Genomic DNA, 12,987 nt, shown 5'->3' with positions numbered 1-12,987 from the left:
TAAAACATTTCACAGAAGCTAGGAAGCCACCTATTTTGTAAAATGCACAACTATTTTAGTTATTGCCAAGAAAGATGAGGATGTGTCATCAACTGTAAGATGTACCCCATGTCAATGATGTTGAAATGTAATGTTTTTCAAAAAGATGAAATACGATATTTTTGAAAAATAGCTTTAAAAGAACAAAAGTAATATCACAATAATGACATGAGTCTTTTTGAGTTTCCTTAGAAAAGCCAATATTCTACCTTGATCATCAAATCTTTGTTTTAGGGCATCCTAAATTGTTAGAAAATGAGAAGTTACATAGTTCATGTACGAAAAGACCAAAGTCAAAAACAGGTGAATGGATTACAAAACGAAAGCTGATGCGATTGGTGTCATTTATAAATATCCGGGAATCAACCAGTATGGAAACAATATCATTGGTTTCTTGAGGAGCAAGGACTAGAATCCACATGGGCTGAATCCACATGTCTACAGATCTATCATGCCACGCTGCAGTCTAGTTTAAATAAACAGAAAACAGGAGCTACTCAGGTACAGCTTTAACGAAGGCAGCCATTGCACAAGATTTTAAAAAACTTATATACATTTTTGTTTTGTTTGAGACAGGGTCTTCTTCTGTTGCCCAGGCTGGAGTGCAGTGGTGCGATCATGGCTCACTGCAGCCTTGACCTCCCAGGCTCAAGCAATCCTCCCTGCTCAGCCTCCCGAGTAGCTAGAACTACAGGCACACTCCACCACTCCCAGGTTAATTTTTGTTTTTGTAGAGATGGGGTTTTGCCATGTTGCCCAAGCTGGTCTTGAATTCCTGGACTCAAGAGATCTGCCTGGCTCTGTCTCACAAAACACTAGGATTACATGCATGAGCCACTGTGTCCTGACAGTATACATGTGCTTTGTTTGTTTGTTTGTTTTGTTTTATTTTTGTGACAAAGTCACTCTGTCACCCAGGCTGGAGTGCACTGGCACAATCTCGGCTCACTGCAACCTCCACCTCCCAGGTTCAAGCGATTCTCCTGCCTCAGCCTCCCAAGTAGCTGGGACTACAGACACATGCCACCACACCAGGCTAATTTTTGAATTTTTAAAGTAGAGACGGTGTTTCACTATATTGGCTGGCTGCTCTCAAACTCCTGACCTCATGATCCACCCACCTCAGCCTCCCAAAGTGCTAGGATTACAGGCGTGAGCCACTGCGCCCAGCCACCAGTATACATGGTTTAGTGATTACTATTTACTTGTAATAAAAAGTTCTATGTAAAAATATAACATAATTTTTCCTCCATTTTTTAGTTATTCAATTATTCTTGAATTTCCTGCTTTAATGGATAAATCATAATATTCAGCAGACTGGGAAGAATCCAAACCCCTAAACCATGTGGCTACAAGTTTTTAATTTGACAATTGAGTTGACAAGGCCTACCTCGTCTACAGCAGAAACACACAGCCACAGCATGAAGTCAGTCAGCTGTTAGCTGCACAAGTGGTAGGATTTATAGTAGGTTCTGCCTTTCAAAGATTCGCTCTCATTCTAAAGTGGTATGCTACACATAAAACCATCCATCTGGCCAGGTGCAGTGGCTCATGCCTGTAATCCCAGTACTTTGGGAGGCCAAGGTGGGCAGATCCCTTGAGCTCAGGAGTTCCAGACCAGCCTGGACAACACAGCGAGCCTCGTCTCTACAAAAAGTATAAAAATTAGCTGGGTGCAGTGGCACACACCTGTGGTCCTAGCTACTTAGGGGGCTGAGGTAGGAGGATCGCTTGAACCCAGGGGGCAGAGGTTGCAGTGAGCCAAGATCACACCACTGCACTCCAGTCTGGGTAATAGAGAGGGACTCTACCGAAAAAAAAAAAAAAAAAAAAAAAAGCTATTAATTTTATGCCAGAACACATCATCTTAAGGTGAAAAAAATCCTCTGTATGCACATACTGCCAACATATTTTAAAGGCCCACATTTTAACAAGTAGAATAGACAAACTATCAGACAAGAAATCATAAACTATTTTGGCTGAAAAAAATCATTAAAATTATCTAACTCAACATTCTACATGTAGGTTTCTACACATAATGTATATGTATGGGTGTGCCTACATAGCTTTTTGAAGGGAATGACATATGATCAAGCCCATTTTTCCATAGTTATGATGGTTTGCTAGCAAAGCAAGAATATCAAGGTCTGCATTTCTGCCAACTCAATGCATAGCCCCAAGAGCTTCTTGCAGAGGAAAGCTAGCATGGAGAATCCAGTCCATGTCTGTAGGATGAAACATTAATGGTAAAGGTTGGAGAAACCTGTGGATGGTTGGCATTGCAGCTTCAGGGCTGGCATTCTCTCTGGTTTCAGGTGTGTCTGTTAATGGATTCTGTGGTCTCTGACCCAAGTCTTTAACTAATATGAAACTGGAAGGCAAGGAAGTGGTCTGCTGAGAAGTCTGATTGAATATATTCTCCTCGCCTGTTGAAAGCTTGGTTGAAATGTCCGCACTGAAGGTGCAGTGTAGCTGATTAGATGTTTCCTCTGGGATTAGGGCAACAGAGCTGCTCTGTTTTGTTAATTCTCTTGACTTGGAGCTATGTAGCCTACCATTTGACCTGTCATCACTTGGAGCCCTGCAGTTAACGTTTTCTACAACTCCTGTGCTAGCATCAAGTGATGTATTTGTTAACTTAAAAAAAAAAATTATGAATTTTTTTTAATTAAAATCTTGCATTGGTGTGGTACTTGGGTTACAACTGATGAACCACTATTGATATTTATTATTGACTAACATTCATAGGCTATATAAGGATTCACTCTGTATTAGTTCTTTGGGTTTTGCCAAATGCATAATGTCACATATCCACCATTACCGTATCACACAGAATAGTTTTTTGTTTGTTTGTTTGTTTTGAGACAGAGTCTCACTCTTTCACCAGGCTGGAGTGCAGTGGCACAATCTCAGCTCACTGCAACCTCTGCTTCCTGGGTTCAAGCGATTCTCCTCCCTCAGCCTCCCGAGTAGCTGGGACTACAGGCACACATTACCACGCCCAGCTAATGTTTGTATTTTTAGTAGAGACATGGTTTCAATACGTTGGCCAGGATGGTCTCGATTTCTTGACCTCATGATCCACCCGCTTCAGCCTCCCAAAGTACTAGGATTACAGGCGTGAGCCACCGCGCCTGGCCTAGTGTTACTGCCCTACAAATCCCTTGTGTTTAACCTATTCTTCTCTTCCCCTCCCACTAGACCCAGGGCAACCACTGATCTTTTCACAGTCTCTAGAGTTTTGCCTTTCCATATGTCAATTAGCTAGAATCACACAGCATTTAGCCTTGTTCAGACTGGCTTCTTTTACTTAGTAATATGTATTTAGGGTTCCACCATGTCCTTTTGTGGCTTGAAAAATCATTACTTTTTAATCACTAAATAATATTCCATTGTAAGGATATATCACAATTTGCTTATCCATTCACCTACTGAAGGACATCTTGGTTGCTTCCAGTTTTTGGCAATTAGGAACAAAGTGGTTACAGACATTTGTGTGCAGGTTTCTGTATGGACTTGCCTGTTCATTTTTCAGTCTTCACCGATACAGGTACTGCCCAAGGAGAGCAGGCCTGGGAACACTGTCCATTCTGGGCTGCCGTAAGATACTCCGTGGGCTCCATTTTTCTGAAAGCTCCTTAATACCTGTTTGGCTCTCAGCTACCATTTCTGATCGTCAGGTAACTTCTGCAGATGTATTTTCTTAAGCTTGGTTACTACTAATGACTGAAATGTATCTGTTTTCCTCAAGGCTGCCATTTTAAATGAGCAGATTTCCTCTGTTGACTCCTCAGAGTGTCAAAACTGGCTCAGAGAATTAAACAGGGGGAGCAATTCCCATATAGTAAATGCAGCAACTCCGTATTTGTCCCAGACACATGGACATTACTTTCCAGGACTATAAAGCTCCAGTGGATATTGTGTTACTTAAAACTTCCAATGAAGGGTTGCATTTTGATGTCTCCACTTCCATAAAGGGATTGTCTAAATTGAGAGCAGCTGCGCGAATGTTCTTGACACTGGCATGCAGGTATCTAGTTCCACAGCCAAAGGAAGAATACTTTTCTCTGTACCTGGAAGCTCCCTATTCTGTTGTAGCCTGTCTCCTTTCATCTCAGCTTCCAAATCAACAGATACAGATTAACTATCCCTTTTCTGAAATCTTTGGGACCAGGCCAGGCGCGGTGGCTCACATTTGTAATCCCAGCACTTGGGGAAGCTGAGGTGGGAGGATCACTTGAGCCTAGGAGTTCAATACCAGCCTGGGCAAAGTAGGCTTTTTGTGAGACCCAGTACATACAAAAAGTAAACAAAATTAGCTAGGTGTAGTGGCATGAACCTGTGGTCCCGGCTACTTAGGAGGCTGAGGCAGGAGGATCATTTGAGCCCAGGAGGTTGAGTTCCAGTAAGCCACGATGATGCCACTGCACTCCAGCCTGGGCTACAGAGCAAGACTCTGTCAAACAAACAAACAAACAACAACAACAAAAACAAATGAAAAGAGAAAAAGGGGCAGGAGAGGAGAGGAGAGGACAAAATCCTTGGGATCAGAAATGTTTCCAATTGTAGCATATTTGCATAGACATAAACCAGCAAAATTCATTTGTGATTTATATACACATAGCTGAAGGTAATTTTATATAATGTTTTAAAATAATTGTATGCATGAAACAAAGTTTGGACTGCGTTTTGACAGCAATCTGTCAAGTAAAGTCAGGTGTGGGATTTTTCCACTTGTGGCATATCATGTTAGTGCTCAAAAATTTTTGGATATTGGAGCATTTCAGATTTTGGATTTTCAGGTTAGGGATGCTCAACCTGTAGTTGTTAGTCTGTACCCTTTCACTCGGGAAGTTCATGGTCCCCTGTGTTACAAAGATGGTCTTGGTCACATGGAGAATTCTTCTTCTTATTATTATTATTATACTTTAAGTTCTAGGGTACATGTGCCCAACGTGCAGGTTTGTTACGCAGGTATACATGTGCCATGTTGGTTTGCTGCACCCATCAACTCATCATTTACATTAGATATTTCTCCTAATGCTATCCCTCCCCCAGCCTCCCACCCCTGACAAGCCCTAGTGTGTGATGTTCCCCACCCTATGTCCAAGTGTTCTCATTGTTCAATTCCCACCTATGAGTGAGAACATGTGGTGTTGGGTTTTCTGTCCTTGTGACAGTTTGCTGAGAATGATAGTTTCCAGCTTCATCCATGTCCCTGCAAAGGATAGGAACTCATCCTTTTTATGGCTGCATAGTATTCCATGGTGTATAGGTAACATGGAGAATTCTTTTGTTCAATCTCATGCTGGTTCTTTGTGCTACTGAAGGTCATCATTCACTTTGTTCAGATTCTGACATTGTAGATGCCAGCCCTGTTCATTTAGAGACATACACCTGTGGTTAATGCATCATGGTAGTTGTTACAGAAAAACTAGCTTCCTTTCTTGTATGGAGATGAAATTTAAGATCTTGGGTGCTTTTTTCAGCGGTAGTTTCTTTGAATTACCTGATTTTTCTGATGAATCCTACAGAGGCATAGCTGGGCACCAATGTGATGCAGTACTATGCTGGAGGAACAGAATCAGAAATATCTTACAGAGGAAAAGAATGCTTTCTTTTCCTTCCATTTTTAATTTCTTCATTTAAAAACCAATACTTGGGTATATACCTAAAAGAACTGAAAGCAGGGACTCTAGGAGATATCTGCACACTCATGTTCACAGCAGCATTATGTACAATAGGCAAAAGGTGGAAGCAAGCCATGTATCCGAACTGCAGCTGAATGGATAAGCATAATGTGGCATAAACCGACAATGGGATATTACTCAGCCTTACAAAGGAAGGAGATTCTGATATACACTATAACATGGATGAACATTGAAAATATTGTCCTACGTGGAATAAATTAATCACAAAAGGACAAATACTATATGATTCCACTTATATAGTATATTAGTCTGTTTTCACGCTGCTGATAAAGACATACCCGAGACTGGGTGATTTATAAAGAAAAAGAGGTTTAATGGACTCACGGTTCCACGTGGCTGGGGAGGCCTCACTATCATGGCGGAAAGTAAAAGTCATGTCTTATATTGGCGGCAGGCAAGAGAGCTGCAAGTTGGTGCAGGGAAACTCCCCCTTATAAAACCATCAGATCTCGTGAGACTTACTTACTATCACAACAGCAGGGAAAACACCCGCCCCCATGATTCAGTTACCTCCCACCAGGACCCTCCCATGACATGTTGAGAACTGTGGGAGCTACAATTCAAGATGAGATTTGGGTGGGTGCCCAGCCAAGCCATGTCATATAGGTTCCTAGAATAATCAAACGTATATAGACAGAGTGATTGCCAGGTACTGTGGGGAGGAGGGATGGGGAATTATGGGTGAATGGGTATGGAGTTTCACTTTAAGAAGATAAAAACATTCTGGAGATGGATGGTGGCGATGGTTGCACAACAATGTAAAAATAAAGGTCACTGAACTGTATACTCAAAAAACAGTTAAAATAGTATATTTCATTCTATGTATATTTTATTACAACTTTTAAAAATCAGTATTGCAGTTAATGCAATCAAACTATAATACTAGCACCTTAATCTTGGGTGACTGTTAAGTCCTGGTCACCCCAAGGTTTGCTGAGGCAGTCTCTATTTATGCTTCTGTATTCAGGGCAATCACTAATCATTCCCTCTTCACTCTCAAAAGTGTCCTGGCTTGAACAATAAGTCATCTGATCACCCTAGATCTATTTCATAATTGTATAAATCATTGAATTGCCATCTTTGTATGCAAATGCCTTAACATTCAGAACGTACCTGTGTTTTCTTGGATTACTCTAATCATAAATTTGATGACCCATGGAAAGTTATAGGCTCTGATAAAATTTTAAAGGTTTCTGATTACTTTCTGAACACTGATTAGAGCACCAAAAGTAGTCCTCATTTCTTATAGACACATTATTTCTCTAAACACTAAAACCCTCTAACATTTGTCAAGCTCTCCTACTTCACTAGCTCTGGGTTAAAGGGAACAGAGAAGAGAAAGACATGGTTCCAGACAGTTGCTATTTCTTGTCTCTCTTGGCTACCTCTTTGTTGTTGTTAAAAATATCAACAAATATTCCCTGAAGTCAGAAATATGTTCATGTTTCAATTATTTCCATCTTCCACCTCACCATGAGAGAACACACCACTTTCTCTTCGAGTAACCTACTGTTCTGCACTTATAATAAAAGTACCATACTATCATAACCTTATTGTTATCCACCCCCTGGATGAATATCTTCTCTCATTTTCCAACTCCAAATATCAGAGGTAAATATAACACAATTTTGTTCAATAATCAAGACCATCCCTTGATGTGCTAATGTAATTTGTGAGTGCAAATGAACTGGTAATTTATTGCTTAAAAATAGAAGAGATCCAATCATATCTACTTCAATACTTTGGAAAAAAAGGAATCTGACAAGCACCAGGGTATGAAATAAGTAATTAAAGTGAACTCAAGCATACTCTTATGTTATTCTCCAATAAACAAGTCACGTCTATTCCTGTAATCCTTAAAATGAGCATGCTGAAAGTTACAGGGGAGAGAAGGATTTGGGAAAAACACAGATAATTCATCTGACGAAAGAACTAGCAAGCCAGGTGCTATTATTTCTCTCTTAGGACATTATTGTCTTCCTTTGTATTATGGTTCATTAAATGAGTAGACTATCTGTGGCTTTGAGAAGGAAAAATAATTTTTAAAAAATCATTTTCCTAATATTTTACCTTGATTATGAAACCAAACCTAAGGAACATTATTTCCATTCAATTAGTACCACATGCAGAGACAGGCGCTTGGTAATTTTTAGTTACTCATTTGCTTGATGCTTTTTCCAGCAATTTCAGTTGCAAAAGGATAACATCCATCTGTTTGAAAAGGTAACTGGTTAGCAACTAACTCCTTTAAAAATTTTTTACAACATATCCTCTTACCTTTCCAAAGTCAATCTCTACCAGCTTTAAAAATAAATATTCTAGCCAAATCTTGGATGAAATATATTTTAGATATGTGTTAGGCATGATGGATTGTCACACAACATTCACTCCTATCTCCTTCAGGTGGGCATCCCTCTATCTTTGAGGCTAGAAACCTATAAGCTGCATTTCCCAGAGTCCCTTGCAGCTAGGGTTCTGGGCACAGTGTTCTTCCAGGGAGATGAGCAGGGTAAGAAGGAAGGTGGAGAGCATCTAAGGAAAACATTTGCTTCCTTGTTTTTGTTCAGTCACTAGCTTCCTAGGGTGGAGAGGCATTTTGCAGCAGCCTCTCTGATCAATGGAACTTAGCCCGAAAGGTGCACCCTTGATGTTAGCAGTTCTAGTGGTGGTTCTGATTCCCATCCCCCAGGCTGTGGCAATGACAGCAGCAACCCTGGGGGCCAATCAAGCTTGCTGCCTGGGAGCCAAGACATGAGGCTCAGGCCAGGTCCCCTCCTCTACTTTCAGTTGCAACCTTCATTCCAACCTTCTTGTGAGCACCTAATTCTCATATTCAACCCCTGCATGCTTGAAATAGTTAGGATAGTTTCCATTATCTGCAACTTGATGGAGAAGAAAGAGAAGGTAGAAATGAGCACATTCAATATAGCAAGATGGGACATCACACCCCAGAAGAACCATGGAAGTGGCAAAGGTTGTGCCCATTTGACATTCGCAGTTACACCTTTAAGAACAAAAAGCTCACAGGCTGCACCTTCCAGGACTACCCAAATCAGGACTAACAACCCTTTACGGCCTAGGGTTGATGCCGAGACACATTAACAAAGGCTGGGAAATAATCGTCCGGACCCCTAGAGAGAAAAGAAGGGAGGATAGAAGGGAACAGGGAAAAGCAAAGAGAAGAAAACCATGCATATGTGTGAAGAGGACCATACACCAAACCCCTCAAGTGCCCACCTCCCCCCACCACCTCATTGTCATCTCTAAAAACAACCACAGGTTACTTCTTTAACCTAGCTGAGTCAAAGGCCTGTCTAGGGTGGAGGAGATGCAAGTGTGACAGCCTCTGGCTCCCAAAGGACACTGGTTACTAAGAGTACAACATATTCTATACTCTATGCTATAGGAGTATACTAGGAATATATTCAGTATACCCAGATGGGGGACTGAACCAGTGACCCATATATTCAGTTCTAGAGTCAATTAGGCAGCAACCTCTCTGCAGCCTCCAGGAGATGATATTTAGTCAACATATTCCTACTTCTTGTTATAAACCCCTCTTTATGACTGCTCACAATGTGCCAACTGTGTACTCAGCATTTTACACCTAGTCATTTGCTCCATAGCCACCTGGGGAGGTGTCATTATCTCCATTTCACAGACAAGGAAATGGCTCGGAGCTGGGCTTCAATCCAGGTGATCTAGTTCAAACTCTTAAAATGCTTTCTTTGAGTGGTTAGAAGTTTCTCTGGATGAGAAGTGAGTATCCAAATTCAATGATGTTAACTCCTTTTGAAGATGTCTCCGCTAGGAGGTCTATGCAATGTACTTTCTCTATGGCATCAAGAGAAGTGAATCACAAAAGCTGAAGGACATTTAACTGGCCATTTGGCATCACTCTTCAGTCTGTCCTTAAATGAATTCTCCAGTTATCTTAATGCTTTCATGCCATTCTTTTCAGAAGAATTCCTAATTTATCTACAAGTGAAAACATAAGATTGCACAGACAAGTGCTGACAGCCTAATTTCAATAATGCATTATACCAGGGGCTTAATTGCAGTGAGAGCTTTCACTCAATTCCTGCTTAAAAATACAAATGAGAACTTTGACATGTAGTAAACACAGGCATTTAATTGCATTTTGCTCTCAACATCATGAGCCTGTATAGTGCCAAGTATGTCTTGCTTGTGTCTTCTTTAAAGCAATGATAGAGTCTTCTTCATAAATCTGTTTCAAATTGTGGAGACTAGTTCTCTAAAGGAGCATATAAATTCTTTACAAGTGAAATGCATTTAAGCATCCACATATCCACCTATCAGAAATACTATAAGGTCTGGTCTCTTCTTTACAACCCTTGCAATCTCCAGTAAGATATGGCTGTCAAAGATACACATACACAGAGATTTAAGATATACTGGGAAGATCCCTGCTCCCATTGACCTTCCAATTTAAGGCAGAGTTAACTATCCACACAGGGTATTCCCAATTTCACATCCTTCTGGTAAGTAAAATTTTATTAAAATCTTTGAACTACCTTGGAACTTTTTCCATATTAAGATATACACGCAAAACGGCACATTTCCAAAGGACATGATTACGGCAATTGAATCTTTCTAGAAAAAAAATTTCTTTGGAGTTAGAAAAAGAGTGTATACAAAGCTCCCGTCTCAAATCTGATCAAATGCGTTAATAAAGCAGCAGTTCTTTGGCATAATTTCCTCAGTGACAAGATATGTCCCAACTTCTCAAGGTCTCCTTCAAATAAGTTATAGATAACCAATGACCATCTGACAGCCACTTCCATTCTCCTAAGTGATCTTGCTATGAGCAACTCTAAGGCACCACTCATAATACTGGACAGTTCTTTACCCTGTATTCTCAGCCAGTCATCAAGGACAAAGAAAGCTCCAACTCTCCCTTCCCCAAACTTCAAACAAGTTAACCATTCATTAGCTAAAAGATAAAGGCTTCCGAGGTGGGTGGATCATTTGAGGTCAGGAGTTTGAGACCAGCCTGGCCCACAAGGTGAAACCCCCTCTCTGCTAAAAATACAAAAAAAAAAAAAAAAATTAGCTGGGCATGGTGGTTTGCACCTGTAATCCCAGCTACTGGGGAGGCTGAGGCGGGAGAATCGCTTGAACTCAGGAGACAGAGGTTGTAGTGAGCCAAGATCGCACCACTGCACCCCAGCCTGGGCGACAGAGTGAGGCTCCATCTCAAACACAAACAAAGAAACAAACAAATAAATAATAAAAAATAGAAAGATAAAGGCTTCCATTTGCTGATGTCACATGAATAATAGCACTTTTAGTTGCTGAAACAGGGTTAAATGCCAATGGTTAGCTGTAATATTACCAAAATCTTAACCTAAAACAGTGTAGATATATTTTAGCTCTTTCTACACACTAAATTTTCAATGTACATTTAAATTCATGCCCACCACCTAACATAAAGCTCTGCAAGTAGACGTTTACAGCCTTATCTTCTTTCTACATAGAGCACTGTGGGCTCACATCATTTATCACAATGAACCCAGGTAATATAAAAAGACCCAGCCGGGCCCCATCCCAGCACTTTGGGAGGCCGATGTGAGCGGATCACGAGGTAAGGAGTTCGAGACCAGCCTGACCAACATGTTGAAACCCCGTCTCTATTAAAAACACAAAAATTAGCCAGGCGTGGTGGCGGGTGCCTGTAATCCCAGCTACTTAGGAGGCTGAGGCAGGGGAATTGCTTGAACCCGGGAGGCGGAGATTGCAGTGAGCCGAGATCGTGCCATTGCACTACAGCCTGGGTGACAGAGAGAGACTCCGTCAAACAAACAAACAAACAAACAAATCCTACACATAGCAAATAATATCATACAAATCCTTACCTTCCTATTTTGGCATTCCTTCTTAAACTGTATTTTCATCGTGAGTTTTGAAAACTTTCTGGCTTCAAGTTATCTTAGTTCTTTGCCTCTTACTAATTAAAAATCAGTTCCCCAGGGAAAGATACACGTGCACTCCATGAAAAAATACGAATCCATTTTAACCTTTAAGGCACTAGACATGTTCTTTATCTCTGAATTCTGATTTATCTGATCTCACACCCAAAGCACATCCCGCAATCCCTTACGGCATGGCAGTCTCGCCTCTTTTGATCGTATCTAAGTTTGCAAGGTAAACAGGCCACCCTGGGCTACCGAAAGGCAGGGGAGGACCAGGAACTCACCCAGGCGGCCGGACCCGGGCGCGGGCTCCGGAGCACGCGCTAGATGACTTGTCGCGCCCCCTCCTCCCCGCGGGCGGGCGCCGAGGCGGCGGATCTAGGGTGGAACAGAGGCTTCTCTCCGCTCCCCTCTGCAGACCATTGTCAGCGCCCGAGTCGCCGGCGCTTTCTGCACGGTGTGGGGACGGACAGCAGCTCTCCCGATGCGAGTAGTCACATTGCTGTCCCGCAGCCAGGGGCAAAAGCTGCTTTTGCATCAGAGCCGAGGGCTGCACCAGGTGTAACTTCCACCCCTTGACCTATTTTAGAGTGTGAGGATGAAAGGAAGAGGGAAAAAATAGACGGAGGGCGCGCGGAGGAGCGGGCGGCAGGGTGCGCGCGTGGCCGTGGGGGAGCGCGCGCGCGGGCCCGGGCTAGTGTAGGGGCTTCCAAAGAGAAGTTGCAGCGAGCCCCGGCCTCCCGCGCCTGGGCCAGCTCGGGGGTGCTTTGCTAGCCCCTCCTCCCGCCGCAGCCGCAGGCCAGCTTGGCCCGCCCTACTCCGGCGCCCCGCGCGGGAAGCGCAGCTCCCGGGGATCCGGGGCTTTGGGCTGGCCCCGCGACAGCCGCGGGGAGACCGCCAGCGGCCCCCGCCCCAGTCGCCGTCCCCGCCTCCCCGGGCTGCCTTCACCTTTCGGGAGGCGGCGCTCTGGTTCAGCTGTCCGGGAACCCAGGCCTGCGGCGCCTCCGGGCAGGGAAGGCGGGCTGGCGGGCGGCGGAGCCGGGGACTGTCGCCTCCCCGCCTCGTTCCCTGCAATCGCCCCGCCCGAACGTGCCCGGGAAGTGAGGCTGGGCCGCGCCCGCCCGGCCGGGGACAGGGGTGACCTTCCGGCCTCCCGCCTTGCCCTTGTTGCCGGTGTCTCTCGGCGTGGCCCGTCCTGCGTAGAAGACGCCCCGGCGGGCGCACCTGGTCGGCCCGAAGCGCATCAGCGTAGTACCTGGGGTGACGGCGACGTGTGACTTTAGCGAGGCTTTTCTCACTTAATT

The 12,987-nt window shown here is 43.3% G+C and overlaps 1 protein-coding gene across 3 annotated transcripts in view; it reads right to left on the bottom strand.

Annotated features, from left to right (window-relative positions):
* The window catches only part of TRMT9B (tRNA methyltransferase 9B (putative)), a 72,347-nt gene extending 59,963 nt beyond the window's left edge, over window positions 1-12,384 (bottom strand). For 2 of the 3 annotated variants that reach the window (XM_009212538.3, XM_009212540.3), the window contains exon 1: window positions 11,968-12,384. The gene's annotated coding sequence lies outside the window, so the exon portion shown is untranslated. The remainder of the gene's footprint in view (window positions 1-11,967) is intronic. The other variant, XM_021942020.2, reaches the window with a different exon arrangement.
* Window positions 12,385-12,987: the final 603 nt, after the last annotated feature.

The sequence above is a fragment of the Papio anubis genome, chromosome 8 (genome assembly GCF_008728515.1).
Source record: "Papio anubis isolate 15944 chromosome 8, Panubis1.0, whole genome shotgun sequence".
NCBI classification, from domain to species: domain Eukaryota; kingdom Metazoa; phylum Chordata; class Mammalia; order Primates; family Cercopithecidae; genus Papio; species Papio anubis.
Note: the sequence above shows the minus strand (reverse complement) of the source record. Positions and strands in the feature narration are given on the sequence as shown.